The 24,169-nt window shown below is 37.6% G+C and overlaps 1 protein-coding gene and 1 pseudogene across 4 annotated transcripts in view; one reads left to right on the plus strand and one right to left on the minus strand.

Annotated features, from left to right (window-relative positions):
* Kcnn2 (potassium calcium-activated channel subfamily N member 2) overlaps positions 1-24,169 on the plus strand; it is a 440,314-nt gene that overhangs the window by 132,222 nt on the left and 283,923 nt on the right. For 2 of the 4 annotated variants that reach the window (XM_087593292.1, XM_087593291.1), the window contains 2 exons: positions 5,649-5,734; positions 19,007-19,094. The gene's annotated coding sequence lies outside the window, so the exon portion shown is untranslated. The remainder of the gene's footprint in view (positions 1-5,648; positions 5,735-19,006; positions 19,095-24,169) is intronic. The other 2 variants (XM_087593294.1, XM_087593293.1) reach the window with 1 other exon arrangement.
* Hmgb1-ps31 (high-mobility group box 1, pseudogene 31) lies at positions 18,671-19,260 on the minus strand (annotated as a pseudogene).

Below are 24,169 nucleotides of genomic sequence, written 5' to 3' on the forward strand. Positions count from 1 at the left end.
CTTTGTACAGGGTGCTAACCATGGATCGATCTGCATTCTTCTACATGCTGACCTCCAGTTGAACCAGCACCATTTGCTGAAAATGCTATCTTATTTCCATTGGATGGTTTTGGCTCCTTTGTCAAAAATCAAGTGACCATAGGTATGTGGGTTCATTTCTGGGTCTTCAATTCTATTCCATTGGTCTATCTGTCTGTCTCTGTACCAATACCATGCAGTTTTTATCACTATTGCTCAGTAATACTGCTTGAGTTCAGGGATAGTGATTCCCCCTGAAGTCCTTTTATTGTTGAGGATAGCTTTAGCTATCCTGGGTTTTTTGTTATTCCAGATGAATTTGCAAATTGTTCTGTCTAACTCGTTGAAGAATTGGATTGGTATTTTGATGGGGATTGCATTGAATCTGTAGATCGCTTTTGGTAAAATGGCCATTTTTACTATATTAATCCTGCCAATCCATGAGCATGGGAGATCTTTCCATCTTCTGAGGTCTTCTTCAATTTCTTTCTTCAGTGTCTTGAAGTTCTTATTGTACAAATCTTTTACTTGCTTGGTTAAAGTCACACCGAGGTACTTTATATTATTTGGGTCTATTATGAAGGGTATCGTTTCCCTAATTTCTTTCTCGGCTTGTTTCTCTTTTATGTAGAGGAAGGCTACTGCTTTATTTAAGTTAATTTTATACCCAGGCCCTTTGCTGAAGGTGTTTATCCGGTTCAATAGTTCTCAAGTGGAACTTTTGGGATCACTTAAATATACTATCATATCATCTGCAAATAGTTATATTTTGACTTCTTCTTTTCCTATCTGTATCCCTTGACCTCCTTTTGTTGTCTGATTGCTCTGGCTAGAACTTCAAGAACTATATGGAATAAGTAGGGAGAGAGTGGGCAGCCTTGTCTAGTCCCTGATTTTAGTGGGATTGCTTCAAGTTTCTCTCCATTTAGTTTAATGTGAGCAACTGGTTTGCTGTATATGGCTTTTACTATGTTTAGGTATGGGCCTTGAATTCCTATTCTTTCCAGGATTTTTATCATGAAGGGGTGTTGAATTTTGTCAAATGCTTTCTCAGCACCTAATGAAATTATCATGTGGTTTTGTTCTTTCAGTGTGTTTATATAATGGATCATGTTGATGGTTTTCCATATATTGAACCATCCCTGCAGGCCTCGGAGGAAGCCTACTTGATCATGGTGGATGATTGTTTTGATGTGCTCTTAGATTCGGTTTGCCAGAATTTTATTGAGTATTTCTGCGTCGATATTCACAAGGGAAATTGGCCTGAAGTTCTCTTTCTTTGTTGGGTCTTTGTGTGGTTTAGGTATAAGAGTAATTGTGGCTTCATAGAAGGAATTCGGTAGTGCTCCATCTGTTTCAATTTTGTGGAATAGTTTGGATAGTATTGGTATGAGGTCTTCTATGAAGGTCTGATAGAATTCTGCACTAAACCCGCTTGGACCTGGTCTCTTTTTGGTTGGGAGACCTTTAATGACTGATTCTATTTCCTTAGGAGTAATGGGGTTGTTTAAATGGGTTATCTTTTCCTGATTTAACTTCGGTACCTGGTATCTGTCTAGGAAATTGTCCATTTCCTCCAGATTTTCAAGTTTTGTTGAATATAGGCTTTTATAGTAAGATCTGATGATTTTTTGAATTTCCTATGAATCTGTAGTTATGTCTCCCTTTTCATTTTTGATTTTGTTAATTTGGACATACTCTCTGTGTCCTCTCATTAGTCTGGCTAAGGGTTTATCTATCTTGTTGATTTTCTCAAAGAATCAACTTTAGGTTCTGTTGATTCTTTCTGTGGTCTTTTTTGTTTCTACTTGGTTGATTTCATCTCTGAATTTGATTATTTCCTGCCTTCTACTCCTCCTGGGTGTATTTGCTTCTTCTTGTTCTAGAGCTTTTGGTGTGCTGTCAAGCTGCTGATATATGCTCTTTCCTGTTTCTTTCTGCAGGCACTCAGCGCTATGAGTTTTCCTCTTAGCACAGCTTTCATTTTGTCCCATAAGTTTGGGTATGTTGTACCTTCATTTTCATTAAATTCTAAAAAGTTTTTAATTTCTTTCTTTATTTCTTCCTTGACCAGGTTATCATTGAGTAGAGCATTGTTCAATTTCCATGTATATGTGGGCATTCTTCCCTTATTGTTATTGAAGACCAGTTTTAGGCCGTGGTGTTCCGTTAGCACGCATGGTATTATTTCTATCTTTCTGTACCTGATGAGGCCCGTTTTTTGACCAATTATATGGTCAATTTTGGAGAAAGAACCATGAGGAGCTGAGAAGAAGGTATATCCTTTTGCTTTAGGATAGAATGTTCTATAAATATTTGTTAAGTCCATTTGGCTCATGCCTTCTCTTAGTCTGTCTACGTCTCTGTTCAATTTCTGTTTCCATGATCTGTCCATTGATGAGAGTGGGGTGTTGAAATATCCTACTATTATTGTGTGAGGTGCAATGTATGTTTTGAGCTTTAGTAAGGTTTCTTTTACGTATGTAGGTGCCCTGGTATTTGTGGCATAGATATTTAGGATTGCGAGTTCATCTTGGTGGAATTTTCCTTTGATGAATATGAAGTGTCCTTCCTTATCTTTCTTGATGACTTTTAGTTGACAATTGATTTTATTTGATATTAGAATGGCTACTCCAGCTTGCTTCTTCTGACCATTTGCTTGGAAAGTTGTTTTCCAGCCTTTCACTCTGAGGTAGTGTCTGTCTTTGTCTCTGAGGTGTGTTTCCTGTAGGCAGCAGAATGCAGTGTCCTCGCTTTGTATCCAGTTTGTTCATCTATGTCTTTTTATTGTGGAGTTGAGTCCATTGATGTTGAGAGATATTAAGGAATAGTGATTATTGCTTCCTGTTCTATTCATATTTGGATGTGAGGTTATGTTTGTGTGCTTTTCTTCTCTTTGTTTTGTTGCCAAGACGATTAGTTTCTTGCTTCTTCTAGGGTATAGCTTGCCTCCTTATGTTGGGCTTTACCATTTATTATATTTGTAGTGCTGGATTTGTAGAAACATATTGTGTAAATTTGGTTTTGTCATGAAATATCTTGGTTTCTCCATCTATGTTAATTGAGAGTTTTGCAGGATACAGTAACCTGGGATGGCATTTGTGTTCTCTTAGGGTCTGTATGACATCAGTCTAGGATCTTCTGGCCTTCATAGTTTCTGGCGAAAAGTCTGGTGTGATTCTGATAGGTCTGCCTTTATATGTTAATTGACCTTTTTCCCTTACTGCTTTTAATATTCTTTCTTTATTTTGTGCGTTTGGTGTTTTGACTATTATGTGACGGGAGGTGTTTCTTTTCTGGTCCAATCTATTTGGAGTTCTGTAGGCTTCTTGTATGCCTATGGGTATCTCTTTTTTTAGGTTAGGGAAGTTTTCTTCTATGATTTATTGAAGATATTTATTGTTCCTTTGAGCTGGGAGTCTTCACTCTCTTCTATACCTATTATCCTTAGGTTTGATCTTCTCATTGAGTCCTGGATTTCCTGTTTGTTTTGGACCAGTAGCTTTTTCTGCTTTACATTATCTTTGACAGTTGAGTCAATGATTTCTATGGAATCTTCTGCTCCTGAGATTCTCTCTTCCATCTCTTGTATTCTGTTGATGAAGCTAGTATCTACAGCTCCTTGTCTCTTCTTTTGGTTTTCTATATCCAGGGTTGTTTCCATGTGTTCTTTCTTGATTGCTTCTATTTCCATTTTTAATTCCTTCAACTGTTTGATTGTGTTTTCCTGGAATTCTTTCAGGGATTTTTGCGATTCCTCTCTGTAGGCTTCTACTTGTTTATTAATGTTTTCCTGTATTTCTCTAAGAGAGTTCTTTACGTCTTTCTTGAAGTCCTCCAGCATCATGATCAAATATGATTTTGAAACTAGATCTTGCTTTTCTGGTGTGTTTGGATATTCCATGTTTGTTTTGATGGGAGAATTGGGCTCTGATGGTGCCATTTAGTCTTGGTTTCTGTTGCTTGGGTTCCTGCGCTTGCCTCTCGCCATCAGATTATCTCTAGTGTTACTTTGTTCTGCTATTTCTGACAGTGGCTAGACTGTCCTATAAGCCTGTGTGTCAGGAGTGCTGTAGACCTGTTTTCCTGTTTTCTTTCAGCCTGTTATGAGGACAGAGTGTTCTGCTTTCGGGCGTGTAGTTTTTCCTCTCTACAGGTCTTCAGCTTTTTCTGTGGGCCTGTGTCTTGAGTTCACCAGGCAGGTCACTTGCAGCAGAAAAGTTGGTTTTACCTGTGGTCCCGAGGCTCAAATTTGCTCGCGGGGTGCTGCCCACGACCTCTCTGCAGCGGCAGCAACCAGGAAGATCTGCACCGCCATTTCCGGGAGCTTCAGTGCACCAGGGTTCCAGATGGTATTTGGTGTTTTCCTCTGGAATCAGTAATGTGAGCAGAGTGCAGTCTCTTCTGGTTTCCCAGGCATGTCTGCCTCTCTGAAGGTTTAGTTCTCCCTCCCTCGACCATGTACTTCTGCATCCATTACTTCCTGAACCCTTGCCTCTGTAAAGATAGCAAGAATTGATTTTTTTTCATTGTCAACTGAAAGGTACCTGTGTCCTTCACAACATTTGGAGGCTAGCTTTGTAAATATTCTTAGAAGCACTTTTTGCACTGTTCTGTTAGAAAATAGATGTGTGAATTTGTCCTTGAATATTCCTGAGTTTGTGATCAAGAAATTTTAATACTCAAGATAGGATTAAGAAATATGTAATTTCTAGGTCCATATCACCTAGAATTTGAAGCATTTCCTTAAATTAATGGTCTGTTATCCAAACTATCTTGGGTCTAAAGTGCACCCTTTTTTATACCACCCTTAAACCTAATATAAGCTCACCTATTTTATGAAAATGTGTTATATTTAGTCTGGTGAACTCAAAAGAGATTCTTTATGCTTTTCTAATATGTTCAATTTAGTGAAAAACTCTCTTCAATCAATATATATTTTAATTCTTCTCATCAGATAGACATTAAGTAAAGGGATTTTAAAAGTTTGGACCTTAAATTTTTTGAGGCACATATACAACAGCACTGCTTTTTTTCTTCTTTGGTCCTAGAGGGAAGAGTGCATGTTTATTGACATTTGAGTTGAGAACTTACCAAACATCATGGAGGTTAGTAAGGGTCCATAATCATTGACAATCAAGGATGCTCTATTGATTTGAATAAGATAGTAATCCAGATGTTGAATAGGAGAAATAAGAAACAAATGTATGAGGAACACGTCAGTATCTTCCCTGCCTCGTTTAGCACTTTTGTATGAAATTGAAAGCAATAAGTAATGCCCTCTGGCAGTGGCTCTTACCAAAAGTGGGGACTTTTAGCCCCCACTTACATGCTTAGCCACTTCTCCTCGTGCAAGACAAGAATTCAAAATTGTGTGTAGAATGGCTCTGGGTTAAAATTAGATAATTTAACTGGGATTCATTCTAAAGACTCCCTGGAATATGACAATTAAGTGGGCTATAAAGTGTCTACACTGATAAGATGCATATTAAAAGGTAATAGGACAAGTTAGGAAATTCTGGAAAATAAAAACTCAACCTGTGTTTCTCCCCTAAAGTAAATTATGATTTAAGAGTAAAGGTAAGATTCACAAAGACTGGAGAAATGCTAATGGATTCTATCTCTTACAGACTCTTGTAAAGAGAATTACAAAAGGATGGGATCCAGCAAGAAGCAAGGGGAACCTAAGGAATGGATTGGGCTATAAGCAGTAGTGGTGAGTGTTTTTACCTAATTACAGTGTAGATGTTTTAAGCAAATGGTGTTAAAGTCGGATTGACCTAGTTGCCTACAAACTGGACTCTCCTTGTGTGTTTCCAATGAATAATGGCTTGTTCTCATGTCTCCAACTATCACATACACACACACACACACAAAATTAAAAATTAAATATATTTCTTGACTGATTAACTGTGCCCATGTTTATATTTTAAGAGTGGTTTCGGGTGAAAGAGAGCTTTTTGGTAGGATTAAATGTTGGGAAGCATATTGTCTCTTAACACAATTCTGTGTTCAAGCAGCCTGTGATCTACGTATTTCTTCATCCTCACTTTTCTCACCAAAAGCTGAGATGATGCTCTGAGAGTCACTGAAGTCAAAACAGAGTTTACATACATATTTGTGTATTGTATTTGAGATGTTGACTCCCATCTCTCATCTCACATTTCACCATGTGGTTACCAAATGATCATTTAACTCTACAGTGAAAGTATAAACAAGGCAAAATACAAAGCAGTTTGCAAGAATTCTTTGAAAGTAATCAAGAAAGAAAAAGTTAAGTAGAGACAAAAAGAGACCCAAGGAGATACAAAAAGTATAAAGTGCTGCTCTTGATTAGACATTATTAGACCCCTAAAATTATATCCCCAAAGCCTGGGGCTAGAGAGATGCTCAGTGGTTAAAAGTACTCACTGCTCTCTCAAGGTCCTTAGTTGAATTCTTAGCACCCCTATGATGCTCATGATAGCAGAAAAGCAGCCATATATATTATATTTTTCCTTTTGTCTCTACTTAACTTTTACTTCCTTGATTAATTGGTCATAGAATTCAAAGAAATCTTACAAACTTCTTTGCATTTTTCCTTGTTTATAATTTCACTGTAGAGTTAAATGGCCATCTGGTAACCACACAGCAAAATTATAATATAGTACATATGCTATATATTATGCAATATGATATATTATATACTATAATATATTTTTATTAGTAACAGTGGTCAACAGTTGGAAAATTTAGTTTGTCTTCTAATTCATTGAGGAAATAGAGTAAAATTTATATTCACTGGACAATTTGCAAGATGAATTAGAGTCTTAGCGTTATTTGTTCTCCCTAAATGAACTTATGGGCACAACACATTTGCACTGCAGAAAATCTGTGTGTGCTTGTGTGTATATGTGTGTTCGAGATAGGGTCTTATTATGTTGCCTTGGCTACCCTAGAACTTATTATATTGACCAGGCTAGATGCTAAGTCATGGTGATCCATCCACCTCCAATGTGCTGAGATTAAATTTATATGCCATCATTCCCAGCAAGACATTTATCTTCAGTTCTTACTAGAAGATAGTGCTAACCAACACCAACAATAAACTTATAATTAAAAGCATATCATAATGTCAAAACATCATAATGTTTTTCTCTTAAGGAACTTACAATAAACTTCAAAGGATAAATTGAGCTAGATAGTCTTTTTGAGATTTCTTTTAGGACATTTAAGAAAAGACTCATCAGTTAAAATATTGCTTCTTGATTTGGTCTGAACAACAGGAGCAAAAGCAGCTCATGGTCAAACAGGAGATATGTGGTACACTTTAAAAGATAGAGTTCTTCAGTACTCTCTTGGAATATGTCTCAGTTATATTCATATGTAACACACAGATATTCACCTCCACATGCTCAGCACACAACCCATTGCTATCATTGGGCTGTACTGTGGCCCTATTTATTTAGCACACCTACAGGAATGGTTTGGCTGCTCTACCAGGATGGTAAGACCATTGTTTTGGCAGAGTGATTCTTTTAGGACATTGGTCCATATAAAGATTATATTTCTTGGAACATTTAAAATACAGGCAATAATGCTTAAGTTGCATCAGATGATTTTCCTGAGGAGAAGAAGCTTCTTACCCTTCTTCCTGTTGATGTGAGGGATCCACCAGAGAAGACTGGTCAGACATGGGCTTAAGCCAATACAAAGTATTTATTAGCCAGATGGGGACTACACTGGGCACTTTGGGATCCCAGTGTACCCTGAGCCTTTCTCAAGATGAGATTTTAACACAGAAGACATGTTCTGGGTTGGTGTACATCAGTTACCTAGAACACTTAGCCAGAAGCAGAACTACTGAAGATAAAATGCTAGGTTAGTACATTTAGAGACTTTCCCAGAACTATGTGGACTTTGATGGATTAAGCTTTTGCTTTAGTTTGGCTAGTGGTGTCGCCTATGTGCTAAGTTTTACAGTTTGAATGGGACATCCATCATGGAGTCAGATTTGCCAAGATCTTGGGTCCTATTACACTGTAACTGTAAGTTGTGAATGAGATACCAGGGGTAAAAGCTAGACTTTCTGTTTTGACTTCAAAATTAGTTTTATCTGGCAGTCCCTGGAAAACCCACAATGAAAAAAAAACAAGGTTCTTTGTGTTATCAGTTCATCTGGTACCCCTTTAACTAAAGCTAGTGGCTGTAGTCACTTAGTAAGAGCAAGCTGTCATAGAGAGAAAATATTTTGATTTATGCATTTAGACACTGAGGACAGCAGGATGGGTGGTGGTGCTCATGAACTATATAGAACTGTCTTCTGGGGGTTGGGGATTTGGCTCAGTGGTAGAGCGCTTACCTAGGAAGCGCAAGGTCCTGGGTTCGGTCCCCAGCTCCGAAAAAAAGAAAAAAAAGAACTGTTTTCTGCTTCCATGACATTCATCTTGCTGACTACAGAATGTTAATATCACTTTTCCTGTAAAAGTTAAACATAAGCCCAATAAGTATTCTATCATTGCATTTGTTCTCTTTTGCTACATACTTTTAAAGAAGTATAATTCAGATTGATTTAATTTTAATACACAGTTCCATTTTAGTTAGTAGCATCCATTGCTTGAAATCAGCTGTTCTGTAGACCTGATTAGAAAGGTATTCTGTGATTAATCAGTTCACTGGGCAGGAAAAACTTTGGAAGACTCTAGTGAGCATTCCAATGTTTTGATGCTACCAAAACACATCTGTTTGAGGGGAAAGGTTCATGTTAATATGTGGGAGACCTACCCAGACATTTGTAGTTCCTTGTTTTCTTTTTTTTAAGAGTTTCTTTTTTTGAAGAGAATATTTTGTCTTTTTAATTTTTTTAGCTTTATTAACTTGAGTATTTCTTATTTACATTTCAATTGTTATTCCTCTTCCCATTTTCTGGGCCAACATCATTCTAACCCCTCCAACTCCCCTTCTATATGGGTGTTCCCTTACCCATCATACCCCCATTACCACCCTCCCGCCAACAATGTCGTTCACTGAGGGTTCAGTCTTGACAGGACCAAGGGCTTCCCCTTCCACTGGTACTCTTACTAGGCAATTCATTGCTACTTATGAGGTTGGAGCCCAGGGTCAGTCCATATATAGCCTTTGGGTAGTGGCTAAGTCTCTGGAAGCTCTGGTTGGTTGGTATTGTTGTTCATATGTGATCTTGAGCCCCTTCATGCTCTTTCAGTCCTTTCACTGATTCCTTCAACGGATGTCCTGTTCTCAGTTCAGTGGATTGCTGCTGGTATTTGCCTATGTATTTGCTGTATTCTGGCTGTGTCTCTCAGGAGAGATCTACATCCGGTTCCTGTCAGCCTGCACTTCATTCCCTCATCCATCTTATCTAATAGGGTGGCTGTATATCTATGGGCCACATGTGGGGCAGGCTCTGAATGGGTGTTCCTTCTGCCTCTGTTCCAAACTTTGACTCCCTATTCCCTGCCTAGGATATTTGTTCCCCTTTTAAAGGAGTGAAGCATTCACATTTTGGTCATGCTTCTTGAGTTTCATATGTTCTGTGCATCTAGGGTAATTCAAGCTTTTGGGCTAATAGCCACTAATCAATGTGTGCACTTGTATCAAAACATTGCATTAAAATATATAAATAACATTGTAATTTTCACAGGCAGTAAAATTAGTGGTATCATTTTGTCCGGATACCAATGGCCACTCAAAAGATAGCTATTATTGATAGAAATGCATATTATCCAGTGTCCATTTAGGAGTAGAAACCACAGCAATTGCCTTAGCTGGAGGAAGTTAATTAAAACAATTGGCAGTTGGGAACCGGAAACCTGGAAAAGAGAATACAAAAACCATTAATCATCTGTAAAACTGGGGGTCAAAAAGAAAGAGATCAGTCTTCTTTAATTAGCTTTTGATGTAGATGGGATGCTTAAACACTCTGAATTCAAACCTCTGAAAACTGGCTGTTGCTGAGTCATTTAAGCCCCAGGAAAGACACAAAGACACCACATGGTCTTGAAGCACTGGCGTTTTATATAGAAGAATCAGAGATCCTATCTGGGGTCTGTGAGAGGGCACAAACATGATGGTTTGGGAAGAGTAGAAAAGGTCCTAACAGAAAACATTTGCACCTTTGGAATAGCCAGCATCAACACTGTTGAGGCAGAAGCAAGAAATGCTAAGCCCAGGAAACAAAATACAACCCTTCTCTCTCCACTTCAAATCCCTCTCAGGGGCCCCTGCTGGCAAAGCATCCATGTTTCAGCTGGAAAAGTACTGTGGATTTCAGAGTCCCAGACTGAAAATGACCAAGGTGAAGCCTGGAGGAGTGGATGTGAAGCTAAATTACCATAGCATAATCAGTAATTTTGTTTTTGTTGTTGAAAACAAAACAACAACCAAAATAGAAAACCAAACCAACTGTTCTGCTTAAAGATCTCCATAGGGAGATCCTCCCTCAAGTATCGAGAAGTCGCAGACCCCAGACACATGAGAGATCGATTTTGAATGTATTACACAAAGGTGAGGTTTATTTCGGAGATCTCCAGGTCAATACATATCCCATGCAGGAGACACTGGTGTCGACCCCGAGAGACAGGGAGAGGGACTATTTAAAGAAAAGAAGAACCACAAACCCTAGGAGATGAGAGTACATCAAAGAGAAATGCCAGAGATAACAGAAGAAAGAACTCCCAAAGTCACAGGATTGTTTTACGACTCTAGGTTTTCTTTATGGTCAGCTAGTTCCTGGAACAGAGCTACTAAATCAGGAGAAAGGTCGGGTCCTCAGGTCTTCATTGTTCTGAGAGCAGATTGTAACCATCTGAAACACATCTGGATAGACTTCGGCTGGCCTGTTTCCTGGAATGCTTTCTGCAGGACACAATGGCTGGAGGGCACAGTGGGGGCTTCAATAAACATCAGCACAGTGGAGGCTTGAACAAACATCACAGGGGCAGAACAGTTATTCATGTCTGGTGATAAGCGAGGTGCCAGTGAGTCTGTACCAGTTCTCCTGCATTTTTAATAATCTGTCTTCCTGAGTCAGATCCTGTTGCTGAGTTTGAGCTAATTTAAAATCCTATCTCACACTACCAGCCTTCAGTAACAGTATTTCTTGAAGGGTATGTTCAAGATTTATAGCTGGAATCCCATATTCTAAGTTACAGTAACTATTTTCTTTGGTAAACTTACCACTGAATTAGTTTGACAGCGCTTGAAAAAAAAAGTAGTTGGCTCAAGATGATTGAAAGCACACAGCCATGTACTTTTAATAAATCTCCTTAATCTGCTTAAATATAATTAAAATATTACGTCTTTTTGCACTAACAGAATAATTCATGATGAAAAGAAACATATGGGGCACATGGGTGGGCTTGAATGACACCACAGGAAATACACAGAGCAAAACAGCAAGACTGCATACGAGTAAAATGGTCCCCAAATCTCTCAGCAAAACCCCAGCGAAGCAGGAACTGTGTAAAGCTTCTGAGACATTTGGGTGAATAGCAGAAACAGTTTTCTTCTGAGCATAAAGACCAATTAGCCTCCACTTTTCCCCCTAGAAATACTAAAGTCAAGGTCAAATCCTAAGGTCTAGTACTGAACCTGGAAAAGGTCCCTTGTCAGGAATACTTGTTCCCTGAGTTTCAGTCCTGGAACGCTCATATTAGGAGCAGATTCACCCCAAAAATTTATTCTCTGATTGCTACACATGCACTGTAATACATGCAAGGGCCCCACCCCCACTCCCAATAAATAAATAGCAATTAAACAGCAGTAAAATTCAAGGATTCTAAAATGCCTAGCAACTCAGGAACACAAAAAAATTCCTCATCCCTGATGAGGAATGAGAATGTGTAATCAAATTCATCAAGTGGAACCCATATGTGAAATTTTCTGTACTTAAAAAACTAAAGACACGTTAAAGAAAAGAATTGCTGTTGCGGGGAGAATGCAGTTTCTACAAAAAAAAAAGCAAGCCATTTGGGGAAGATAAATGGTGTCTTTGTAATTAAAATGTGATGGTGGAAATTTGAAGATATCATTACTTAGTTTAATGGCAGATTAGACACAGTTGATAAGTAGCAAGCCAGGGCTCTCAAGTTCAGAGAACAGAAGCTGTTAAAAGCAACAGGATATTTATGTTGCATGGAAGATGGTTTGAGAATGTGCTGTATTTTTGTCATTTACACAGTTTAATCATATTGGAAAGAAAAGGTGGGTAGAAAAATAATCACGGAAATTACATATATTGCTTGATTAGAGTTTTCCCAAGATATTTTATACTATTCCTGGCTATAGTGAACACCATCAATGGGACAAACAACAGCCTAGAGAGTGGGAAAAGATTTTCACCATCTCCATATCTGACAGAGGACTAATTTGCAAAATACATAAAGAACTCAAGAAACTAGACATCAACAAATCAAATGATGCATTTTAAGGGTACAAATGTAAACAGAGAATGGTCAACAGAGGTATTTCAAATGGACCAGAAGTACATGAAGAAATTTTCAGCATACTTAGCTATCAGGGAAATGCAAATCAAAATGACTTTGAGATGACCTGTCAGAATGGCAAAGCTCAAAAACAATTACGAGCCATAGCTCTTGCTGGCAAGGATGTGGAGCAAGCAGGACATTCCTTTACTGCTGGTTAGAGTTCGAATTTTAGAAATCAATATAAACAATTTCTCAGAATATTAGGAATTTATCTCCCTCAAATCCCACTTCTGGAGATATACACAAATGATGTTCCATCTTACCACACAGACACTTGCTCAACTATGTTCATAGAAGCTTTATTCATAATAACAAGAAACTGGAAACAACTGATATGCCCTTCCACAGAAGAATGTATAAAAAATGTGATACAGCTATACAATGGAATATTACACAGCTTTTAAATACAGTGGCATCATGAAATTTGCAGGTAAATGGATGGAACTAGAAAAAAAAAATCATCCTGAGAGAACCCAGACCCAGAAAGACAAACTTAGCACCTAATCCAATTGTCATGAGAGTGGCTTCATTTAGCAACTGATGGAAATAGATGCAGAGATGCCCAGCAAAACATTAGGCAGAGCTCAGGGAATCTCACTGAAGGAGGGGCAAAAGAGTTGTAGAAGCCAGAGGGATCAAGGATACCACAAGAGAATCCACCAAGTTAGCATACGTGGACTTTTAGAGACTGAGACTGAACCACCAGTCAGGGCATTTGCATGAGTCTAACTTAAGCCCTCTGTATATATGTTAGAGTTGTATAGTTTGGTGGTTTTGTGCAATTCCTAAAAGAGAGAGCAGGGAATGTTTCTGATGTTTTTGCCTGCTCTCAGGACTCTTTTCTTCCTACTGGACTGCCTGTGTATGAGAGGAATTGCCTAGTCTTATGACAACTTGGTATGCCATGCTTGGTTTATATCCCTGGGAGGCCTGCTCTTTGCTGAAGAGAAAGGGAGGAGGAGTGGATGGGAAGAGAAAGGTAGAAAGAGGGAATGGGAGGAGAGGAGGGAGAGGAAACTGCGGTTAAGTTGCAATGTATAAGAGAATAAATTGGGGCTGGGGATTTAGCTCAGTGGTAGAGCGCTTACCTAGGAAGGGCAAGGCCCTGGGTTCGGTCCCCAGCTCCGAAAAAAAAAAGAACCAAAAAAAAAAAAAGGAAAAAAAGAGAATAAATTAATTAAAATAGATGTTTTAACATAAAGGAAAGATAAATAAAATATTCTTAAAAACCATCAATATATATGGTTCTTTTAATATCTCTGGTTTATTAAAAAAAAACAACAACAACAACAACCACCACCTCTGGATTAAATATCATGAGCAGTTGTGACATTGATCAATACCAGCAGCAAAACTGACCAATTTGTCTTTTCTAAAGGCTGTTGTTAAAAATAAACACTCCTGATCTTCAAAACGTGTATAATTGATTTCCCCCTCAGTGTAATCATATTATGTAGGTAACTTAGCAAGGTAATTCTTAACCATGAACCATGTGAATCCCTTGATGTCTGTAAGAAATCTAAGTCATCCTTCTTCTAAATGTCATAATTCTGTACAGTAGCTGATTTTTATTCAAATTATACCTATCTCATCCCAATTTCTGTTATTAATAATTAGGTTGTAAAAAACCACCATTATGTAAGAGATTGATATATAAGCTCTATGCAAGCATCTATTTTTATGACATTTTGGATCTTTTTCTCCTTAACTTGTTTTTCTGATATGCAACCCCAAAACACTGTTATTTAGATTCTATTACAAAATTTTTAATCTGAAAAATTTTGCCAACCACTTATTTTTTTTTCTGTTATCATACACTGATCAGCTCTGCAATGTAAATGTTTCTGTGCAGAAATCTTATCTAGCTTGCTTGATGTGTAATACTTAAAATGGTCAACAGTTAATGATTAAATGAAGGTTTGAGTAATAAACATGAATGTCTCCTGTCTTGGTTAAGGTTTCATTTCTGTGAATAGACACCATGACCAAGGCATCTCTTAAAGAGTACAACATTTAATTGGGGCTGACTAACAGTCTCAGAGGTTCAGTCCATTATCATCATGGCAGGAAGCCTGGCAGCATCCAGGCAGACACGGTGTTGGAGGAGCTAACAGTTCTACATCTCCAACCGAAGGCAGCCAGGAAGGGGGTCTCTTCTGTACAGCATGGAACTTGAACACTACCTACACAGTGACATATTTAGTCTAATAAGCTACACTCATTCCAACAAGTCCACACCTTCTAATAATGCCATTTCCCATGGGCCAATCATATTCCACTATTCCCTCTACAAACAATGATCCCTGCCAAATTTTAATTTCAAATCCTTTTTATTCATGAAGTATCCCTCAATGCCCTTGTCCTCGGGAGTGATAGTCTCCTCTATCCACATCTCTACCATAGCCTATACTATGACACTCATTAATTTGGGCTATGCTGACCTCCATCAAAATAGTATGATTAGTTACCTATGCATCTATCTTCTCAATCAATTATAAACTCCTTGTGGGGTGAGGAGAACCTATATTCAGTCTTATTCTTTCTATTCCCTTGAGTATGCACCTATGACTATGCCTTGCACGTGACAGGTATTTCTATCTAAACAAATAACTATAAGTAGCTAATTCTTTTAGTATCAGACTTGGGATGGGGGTAGACAGGGATTTGTAACCAGAATGAAAGCATGTGATATTATGTCTTTCACTCTTAGATGTATAATAATATCTCAAATTAGTCTCTATATACTGTTTTCTCTGCCTTTAGTCAACAATAAACATTCAAAATGTTTAAGATTCTGGCCTAAACTTGAGAGATAGACCAGCTAGGTGTGGTTGTTTGAATCGGTATGTCCCTATAGATGCATGTGTCTGGAAGCTTTGTAATAGGTAGGGACCTATTAGTAGGTGTGGCCCTGTTGGAGGAGGAGTGTAATACTTAAAGTAGTCAAGCAGTTATTGTTAGAGTAAGTGTGTCACTATGGAGATGGGATTTGTGGTTTTAAGTGCTCAAGCTATCCCCAGTCTGAAACATATTCAGTCTCCTTCTGGCTACCTTTGGATCAAGATGTAGAACTCTTAGCTCCTCCTCTAGCAGCATGTCTGTGTATAAGCTGCCATACTTCCCACCATGATGATAATGGATTAAACCTCTGAAACTATAAGCCAGCTCAATTAAATATTTGCCTTTATAAGTGTTGCCTTGGCCATGGTGTCTCTTTATAGTAATAAAACCCTAAGACACTAGGTATACATGCATCCATATATATCTTAGGGCCTTGGAAGTAAAATTTTTGGTGATTTATTTATTCAGTAAAAACATGGGTGTCTACTCTGTGCCAACTGCTGCTATTAATAATGAAGTCATAGGCCTTGGTATTCTCATGGGGCCTTATAATTTAGGAAAGAAGTAAAAATAAAAACAGGCAAACCAAAAGACAAACATTTTAATTAAACTGAAGAAAACAGTGGTTTAAGGGTTCAGGGGTTCAGATATCTATTGTGTTGTTGTAATATAATAAATAGTCTTTTAAGAAGATTTATTTACTGATTATATGCACGTGTGAGTATGTATATACATGTGAGTGAGTGTAGGTGCCCATGAAGACCAGAAGTGTTTGGTGTCACCGAAGATAAAGTTGCAGAAATTAGTCAGCTTACTGAAGTGGGTACTAGGAACTGAATGTGGGTCCTCCTCAAGAGGTACATGATCTTAAGAGCTGATCCATCTCCCTAGCCATTAGAAAAGACTAGTTGAAAGAGACTCTACTTACTAAATCAAGTCCTGTTTCAATTAAAAATAAGCAAACGAAGAGACTCAACTTAATGTAAGCCTCTATAAAATGATAAATGTCTCAATTACTTTCAAAGTTATTTCAGATAATATAAGCAAAATAAATATATGCAAAATTTATTAACATGTAGCACACAAGAGAAAATATTGAATATTATATTTGTCAAGTTAATAAAATGAAACTAAATTTAGTGACTTCATTTCAACTTTTTAAAAAATGTCCTTAATTAAACAAATTTAAAAAGCAGTCAACTTAAAATGTAAAGCCTTTATCTTTATAATTTCATGAAATAAATTGTAATGCATTTTGCTTATAGGAAAATTACAGGAACTATCAATATTGGAAATAGTTGACAATTTTTAGTGGGAACAGACTAAATAGTAGAATGATGCTTGAAATTGAAGCAGCAACAAGTTTATTAATATTGTGCCATTTCTAATATGGAAATGAGGCATTCTCACTTAACCCCTTGCTTGTAGATTGGCTACTGACGATTCTTAACTCTTACATCATTATTCTGTTAAGGGTTCAAAAAATGGAAGGGGGGATGGAAGGGGAGGGGGAGGTAGAGGAGGAGCATTAAAATACCAAAATTTTAAAAAAGAGTTCAAAAAATGCAAAACGTTATCAATCAATAATTTTGTAAATATGCTTTCTGGGTTCTTATCAACTAACCTTCCTTCTGTTGCTTTCTTTTTGACTCAATAACAATTCGTCACTGATGTTTTTTCTTTACAACTGTTGTTTTTTATTTTTAAGATAATAAATGTCAATAAGTTGTCAGTCATGTGGCATATTATTTGGGTCCCAGATGTTATAAAAGCATCAGTATGAATTGTTTTAAATGTAACACTAAAAATAAAACATTGTTCCAAAAATGTGATATTCAAAAAGAATAGTTCAAAAAGAATGTGATATTGATTAACTAATATAGATTAAGTCTGTGCTTGTTCTAAAATTAAAAGTATATTTTCTCAGAGTTTCTGTTGAAGATATGTTGTGTAAGATATTGATTACTTCTCAAATTTTCATTTCTGGAAATTGATTACATCTTTCCCTATTTTGGTACTAAATACAGTCTTTGCAAGTTTTTTGCATTTCCTCTTTTGTTTCTGTTTAAGTGTTTGTATCAGTCAGGGTTCCTTAAAGGAAAAGAACTGAGAGTATGCATTTAAAAGGGATTAATTAGAGAGATTTACAAACTCTGTGGTTCTGCTCATTCAGCAATGGCTTGCTTTGGACAGAAAGGTCAATAATCCAGTAGCTGTTCAGTCCAAAAGGATGGGTATGTTAGCTGATCTTCAGTCTATGGTGGAATCCTGTAGAAGTAGGGTCTAATACCAGTGAAGTAATGCTTAAATATTAGAATAGATGAACTTACTAGCAAGAGTCAGGCAAAAAGCATAAAACAAAGTTTTCTTCTTCAAAGTTCTTTTTATATGGGCTGCCCTGTAGCTGCTGCCCAGTTTTTGAATGGGTCTCCTCACTTCAAATGATCCAATCAAGAGAATTTTTTACAGGTGTTCCAAGCTGTTTGGGGTTTTGTTGTTTACATATGGGGTCAAGTTGACAGCCAAGATGAGCCTTCACAGTGCACTCAACTAAATATGTTATCCAAATGGAGCCATTGCCATTGTACCACCACTGTTAGAGCTATGGACTCTTTCCTGAAGGATTCTTGGTTATCTCTTTATATTAACTATTGTTTATGCTCTTGTGTTTTTTTTTAAATAAAAAATTGTATTTACTTAGAAGCATTCAGAATGTCAACAAAACAGCCACTACTTATTTTTGCAATTACAGAGTGGTATCCAATTAACAGAACAATTATCTTTGTATAAGCTGCATCAGAGGCACCTGAAGATGAAGAAAAAAAAAAACAAAAGAAAAGAAAACCAAAAGAACAAACAAAAAAAAAACCAAAAACAAAAACCAAACTGCTCTCCCCATATATAACTAATTTGCGCTGTGCACCAACAAGAACCTGCTTTAAATTTCCATGCCAATTTACAACCCCAAGACTGTACCAGGCATGGTTAATGACTACTGAAACTACCACCAGGACAGGGCCATCTAAAGACACATCCAGTAGTGTGTTAGCTAACTATATAAAAAAGGTACTGTACAGTTTAAAAGCAAATCTTACTCAGCCTTACACTTCAATTTTTTTTCTTTCAAAGCAGTGAGTTGTGTACAAGGGGGTTAAATGCTTTATAGACAAGAAAAATGACTGAACTAGAACCAACTTATTCATCTTCTTCCTCTTCCTTATTTTCTTCATCCTCCTCATTGTCTTCCTCTATCTTCCTTTTCTTGATCTTTTCAACCTTGACCACCTCTACCCTCACCCCTGTCTCTGACTGTCATCAGACTTTCCTTTAAGCTTTCTAGGCAGCAATATCCTTCTCATACTTCTCCTTCAGGTTGGTGGCCTTCTTCTCATAGGGCTGCTTGTTCTCCATGGCAATGTTGTTCCACATCTCTCCTAGTTTCGTTACAACATCACCAATGGATAAGCCAGGATGTTCACCTTTGATTTTGGGGCAGTACTCAGAACAGAACAAGAATACCAAAAGAGGCCTCTTGTGTACATTGGGGTCCTTGAACTTCTTTTTGGTCTCCCCTTTGGGGGAGATGTAGGTTTTCATTTCTCTTTCATAATGAGCCTTGTCAGCCTTTGCCACATCTTCAAATTTCCCCTTTTCTTTTGCAGACATGGTCTTCCACCTCTCTGAGCACTTCTTGGAGAACTCTGAGAAGTTGACAGAAGAGTCCGGGTGCTTCTTCTTGTGCTCCTCCTGGTAGGTTTGCACAAAGAATGCATATGAGGACATTTTGCCTCTTGGCTTCTGAGGATCTCCTTTGCCCATGTTTAGTTGATTTTCCTCCGAGAGGCAGAGTTGCCCAGTGTCCATCCAGATCTCTTACCCCAGTGCTGTCTCTATAGAGGTCAATGTACTGCAATGACTGTTGCTCTTGTGTTTCTAACACAAAGAGTTTGAAGTTAAATTCCATGTTTTAACATTATGAAGAACATTTTCTTAAGTTTAACTTTCAGTTGTTTAGGAGAAATAATAGCAACTTGGTCCTGTATATGTTTATATATGAATGCATATGTATACATATATGTATATATATATATGTATTTTTTAAGCAAAGCTAAGTTAATGTTTCACATATATTTTGGATATATAAAAACTTTAAATTATTGCATTAATGAGAAAGGGGGAATCAATAAGCTCTTTGAAATGATAGTAGAAACTGAGACTGAATAAAACAGCTACAGGCAGGTAGGAATGCTCTGGAATAAGTGCTGAAAGGACTGAGCTATAGGAAAAGACTTGAGCCTGGGGAGCTCCCCAAGCTAAAAAACCCCTAAGAATTTTTTTCCTTTGGGTTTGGATTGAGTTAAGCACATAGTCATGTAGACCACCCCCCCCACACACACACACTCACAGCCCCTCCATCACACAGCTTCTTCCCCATCCCCTTCTTTTGTAAAAAGGAGAGACCCTAATGGCTCCCAACCTATCCTGGCACCTCAAGTCACTGAGGGACTAGATACATTCCCTCCCACTGAGGCCAGACAAAACAGCCCAAGTAGGGAGACACGATCCACAGGCAGGCAAGAGTAACCCCCCTCCATTTATTGTTGGAAGACCAAGATGTACATGTACTACATATGTGGGGGGAGGGGGGCCAGGCCCAGCCCATATATGCTCTTTGGTTGGTGATTAAGCTGCCAGGGGTCCAGGTAGTTGACTCTGTTGGTCTTCTCGTGGAGTCTCTATCCCCTCTGGGTCCTTCAATCCTTCTTCCAACTCTTCTGCAAGACTCCCAGAGGTCCATGTAATGAATTGTGTCTTTCTTAAACAATGTTTAATTCTTTGTGAGTTTAAAAATATACTTTGAACACAATTTACCCACACAACTCCTCTTATAACTACCCTCTCCAGACTCCCACTTCTTACCACCCAACTTTGAGATTTCATTTTTTAATTGTACCTTTTACATGTATTTATTTAGGAAATAGAATTGAAAATGTTATCTTTGAAAGCTAAAGTAGGACTCTACATTTCTGAAAGATAATACTAGTAACAGGGCCAGGAGTGATGTGACCTGAGATAGTTCCATTGGTAGGTCCAGGGGTGGTCTTTCTCAGACACATGGATACTGTTCTAATTTATGTTGTTGGTGGCCACTGTGAATACAGCTTTTAGACCTTTACTTCTAAAATTTTACTTCTAACTAAATGTAAATTAAGTTTTCCAGCCACAGTTTAAAAATTGTGACATCCAATTAAGAAAAAAAATTAGGGTGAGCTGGTTGGCTGAATTTTTGTATAATTAGGACAGGCAAGTCCTCCAGAGACAGGCATTGGAGAAAGTCAGCAATTCTAATGAAAGAAACTGGTCAATAGTTATACAGACATCTTTCAGAATCAGACGACATAAATTAAAACTTCCTACAAGAACATAAAGGGGGGAGGGCATCACTTATCATCAGAAAATGCAAAACAAAGTGACCATGTATCATCATCATTTCACTCTAGTTAGAATGTTTTATGCTAATTAATACAGATCAGGCTATAAGGAAAGAAGAACCTTTATCCAATTTTTTTTTCAGTTTTTATAGCAAGAATGGAAAACAGTACAGAGATTTTTGAAAAAAAGAAGACTAGAGGTACTGTACTGCTCAGCAAACCTAGGACTGGATTACAAAGAAGATTATGCCTGTATGCCTCTATGTATTACAACACTATTCTCAATGGCCAGGAAATGGAATTATCCTAATGATCCCCAAACTGATGAATAGATAAATAAAATGCAGTATTCATGCATAATGGGATACTCTTCAGTCATTCAAAGTGATGGCATCCTGCCATCTATGACAAGATTGATGGAACTGTAGGTTTCATGGGAAGTCAAAATAGTCAGTCATATGAAGACAGAAACAGCATGGGCTCTTGCATGTGGTATGTATTAAAGTTGATTTTCTACACAGAGGTTAAGAACAAAAGAGCAGTGTACAGAGGCTGGGGATCATGAGGAAGAGAAAGAGATAGTCAAATGTTCATTAGTGAATACTAAATGTTGTTAGATAAGAAAAATCAGCTCTGACGTTCTTATCAATTGTAGATTATATATTTTACAAGAGCTGGGAGGAAATATATGAATCATTTGCATATTAAATAAATGATAAATGCCTTAGAAGATAGAAATGTTTAATCTCATTCAAACATTAAAATGTATTGAAAATATAAGGTGTCCCTATAATATGTCCATGTCCCTGCCATTTATAAAAATATATCTAATGTACTGTTTTAGTTGTTATACTCCCATAATTTATACTATTTTCTAATGACAAATAATTATATAAAATTATAGTCATTCCCAAAGAGCTGTGATTTGACCAATCTTCTTAGTATTTTAGGTCAGGGGAATGCAGGACTGGCTTTGGAAATTCTCCTTCAGTAGAGACTTAGTAATCTTTTCTGAAGAGGAAATAGTGTTGAGTGTGCATGGTCCACAGATAGATCATGCCATATATTCATGGGTCATAGTTGGATCATTTGACTTTACAAAGTTTGTAATAGTAATTTACAATGAAATATCTTATAATAACTTGCTGAATAAATAGGGATAAGTATACATTTTGATCCTACTTCTGAATTCTAAAAATAACCTTAGGTTGATTAAACTAAACAGTTACTTGTCTTCAACAATAATCTCTGAATTTTTGCATATGGCTATCCAGTATTTCCTCATGCCCTACAGTATTGAGACTACATGATTTAGAAGACATTTTCTGAGTGGTAATTTTATATTGACATAATTAATACTTCACTATAATTCTGAATTAACAAAAAGTTTGCCAGATTGTCTTGATTGACCTCTTTGGATGGACTCACTTTGAACACTTAAAGAATGCCTGATGAGCTATCTTCGTATGTTCAAAACATTCTTGTTATTTACTTAGAGTGTCAGATTATTTAATTGTAGAGGCTAATTCAGATCAATTTGTAATGATGGCTCAGAACACTGTGTGCAGAAAGATTCAAAGTCTCCATAAAACCTCATCAGAAAATACTTCTATGGTTGATTAACAGTGTGTTCCATAAAGCAAGATGATTTTGAAGAATGTTTGGGAGGTTATAAATGTCTTTTTTTTTCAGAGAAAGTTTCCAGTAGGTATGTGGCCCTTTGATTGTTTTATACTAAGAACTAGAGTGTAGAGCTCTCTACTGTAAAAAAAACCTTTCCGCACTCTCATCACAATCTAGTGAAACTTTCTGAATCTTATCTATACTTTCTTCTATGGCTTTTTTTTTCACTTTTATAGTTAGGCACTGGAGCATCTGGCTTTTCAAGGAGCTCTGGATCCAGTCCTGATACCATTTTGTCGCTGATTGCTGTCACTGAAACCATCTTGAGATACCTGTCATATTTTGGATCCTTGGCTACAGTCAAGATAATTTCTTTTTTTTTATTAATCTTTATTAACTTGAGTATTTCTTATTTACATTTCGATTGTTATTCCCTTTCCCAGTTCCGCCCCCTCCCCTTCTATATTGGTGTTCCCCTCCCCATGCTCCCCACATTACCACCCTCCCCCCAACAATCATGTTCACTGGGGAGTTCAGGCTTGGCAGGACCAAGGGCTTCCCCTTCCACTGGTGCTCTTACTAGGCTATTCATTGCTATCTATGGGGTTGGAGCCATGTACAGTCTTTGGGTAGTGGCTTAGTCCCCGAAAGTTCTGGTTGGTTGGCATTGTTGTTCATATGGGGTCTCGAGCCCCTTCAAGCTCTTCCAGTCCTTTCTCTGATTACTTCAACGGGAGTCCCGTTCTCAGCTCAGTGGTTTGCTGCTGGAATTCGCCTATGTATTTGCTGTATTCTGGGTGTGTCTCTCAGGAGAGATCTACATCCAGTTCCTGTCAACCTACACTTCTTTGCTTCATCCCTCTTATCTAATTGGGTGGCTGTATAAGTGTGGGCCACATGTGTGGCAGGCTCTGAATGGGTGTTCCTTCTGCCTCTGTTTTAAACTTTGTCTTCCTATTCCCTGCCAAGGGTATTCTTGTTCCCCTTTCAAAGAAGGAGTGGAGCATTTGCATTTTGGTCATCCTTCTTGAGTTTCATGTGTTCTGTGTATCTATGGCAATTGAAGCATTTGGGCTAATAGCCACTTATCAATGAGTGCATACCTTGTGTGTTTTTCTGTGATTGGATTACGTCACTCAGGATGATATTTTCGAGTTCCATCCATTTGCTTATGAATTTCATAAAGTTATTGTTTTTGAAGGCTGAGTAATATTCCATTGTGTAGATATACCACATTTTCTATATCCATTCCTCTGTTGAAGGGCATCTGGGTTCTTTCCAGCTACTGGCTATTATAAATAAGGCTGCTATGAACATAGTGGAGCACGTGCATTTTTTATATGTTGGGGCATCTTTTGGGTATATGCCCAAGAGAGGTATAGCTGGGTCCTCAGGCATTTCAATGTTCAATTTTCTGAGGAACCTCCAGACTTACTTCCAGAATGGTTGTACCAGTCTACAATCCCACCAAAAATGGAGGAGTGTTCCTCTTTCTCCACATCCTTGCCAGCATTTGCTGTCACCTGAGTTTTTGATCTTAGCCATTCTCACTGGTGTTAGGTGATATCTCAGGGTTGTTTTAATTTGCATTTTTCTTATGACTAAAAATGTTGAAAATTTCTTTAGGTGTTTCTCATCCATTCGGCATTCCTCAGCTGTGAATTCTTTGTTTAGCTCTGAACCCCATTTTTAATAGGGTTATTTGTCTCCCTGCAGTCTAACTTCTTGAGTTCTTTCTATTTTGGATATAAGCCCTGTATCAGTTTTAGG

Source organism: Rattus norvegicus, chromosome 18 (assembly GCF_021556685.1).
Source record: "Rattus norvegicus strain SHRSP/BbbUtx chromosome 18, alternate assembly SHRSP_T2T, whole genome shotgun sequence".
Classification (NCBI taxonomy): Eukaryota; Metazoa; Chordata; class Mammalia; order Rodentia; family Muridae; genus Rattus; species Rattus norvegicus.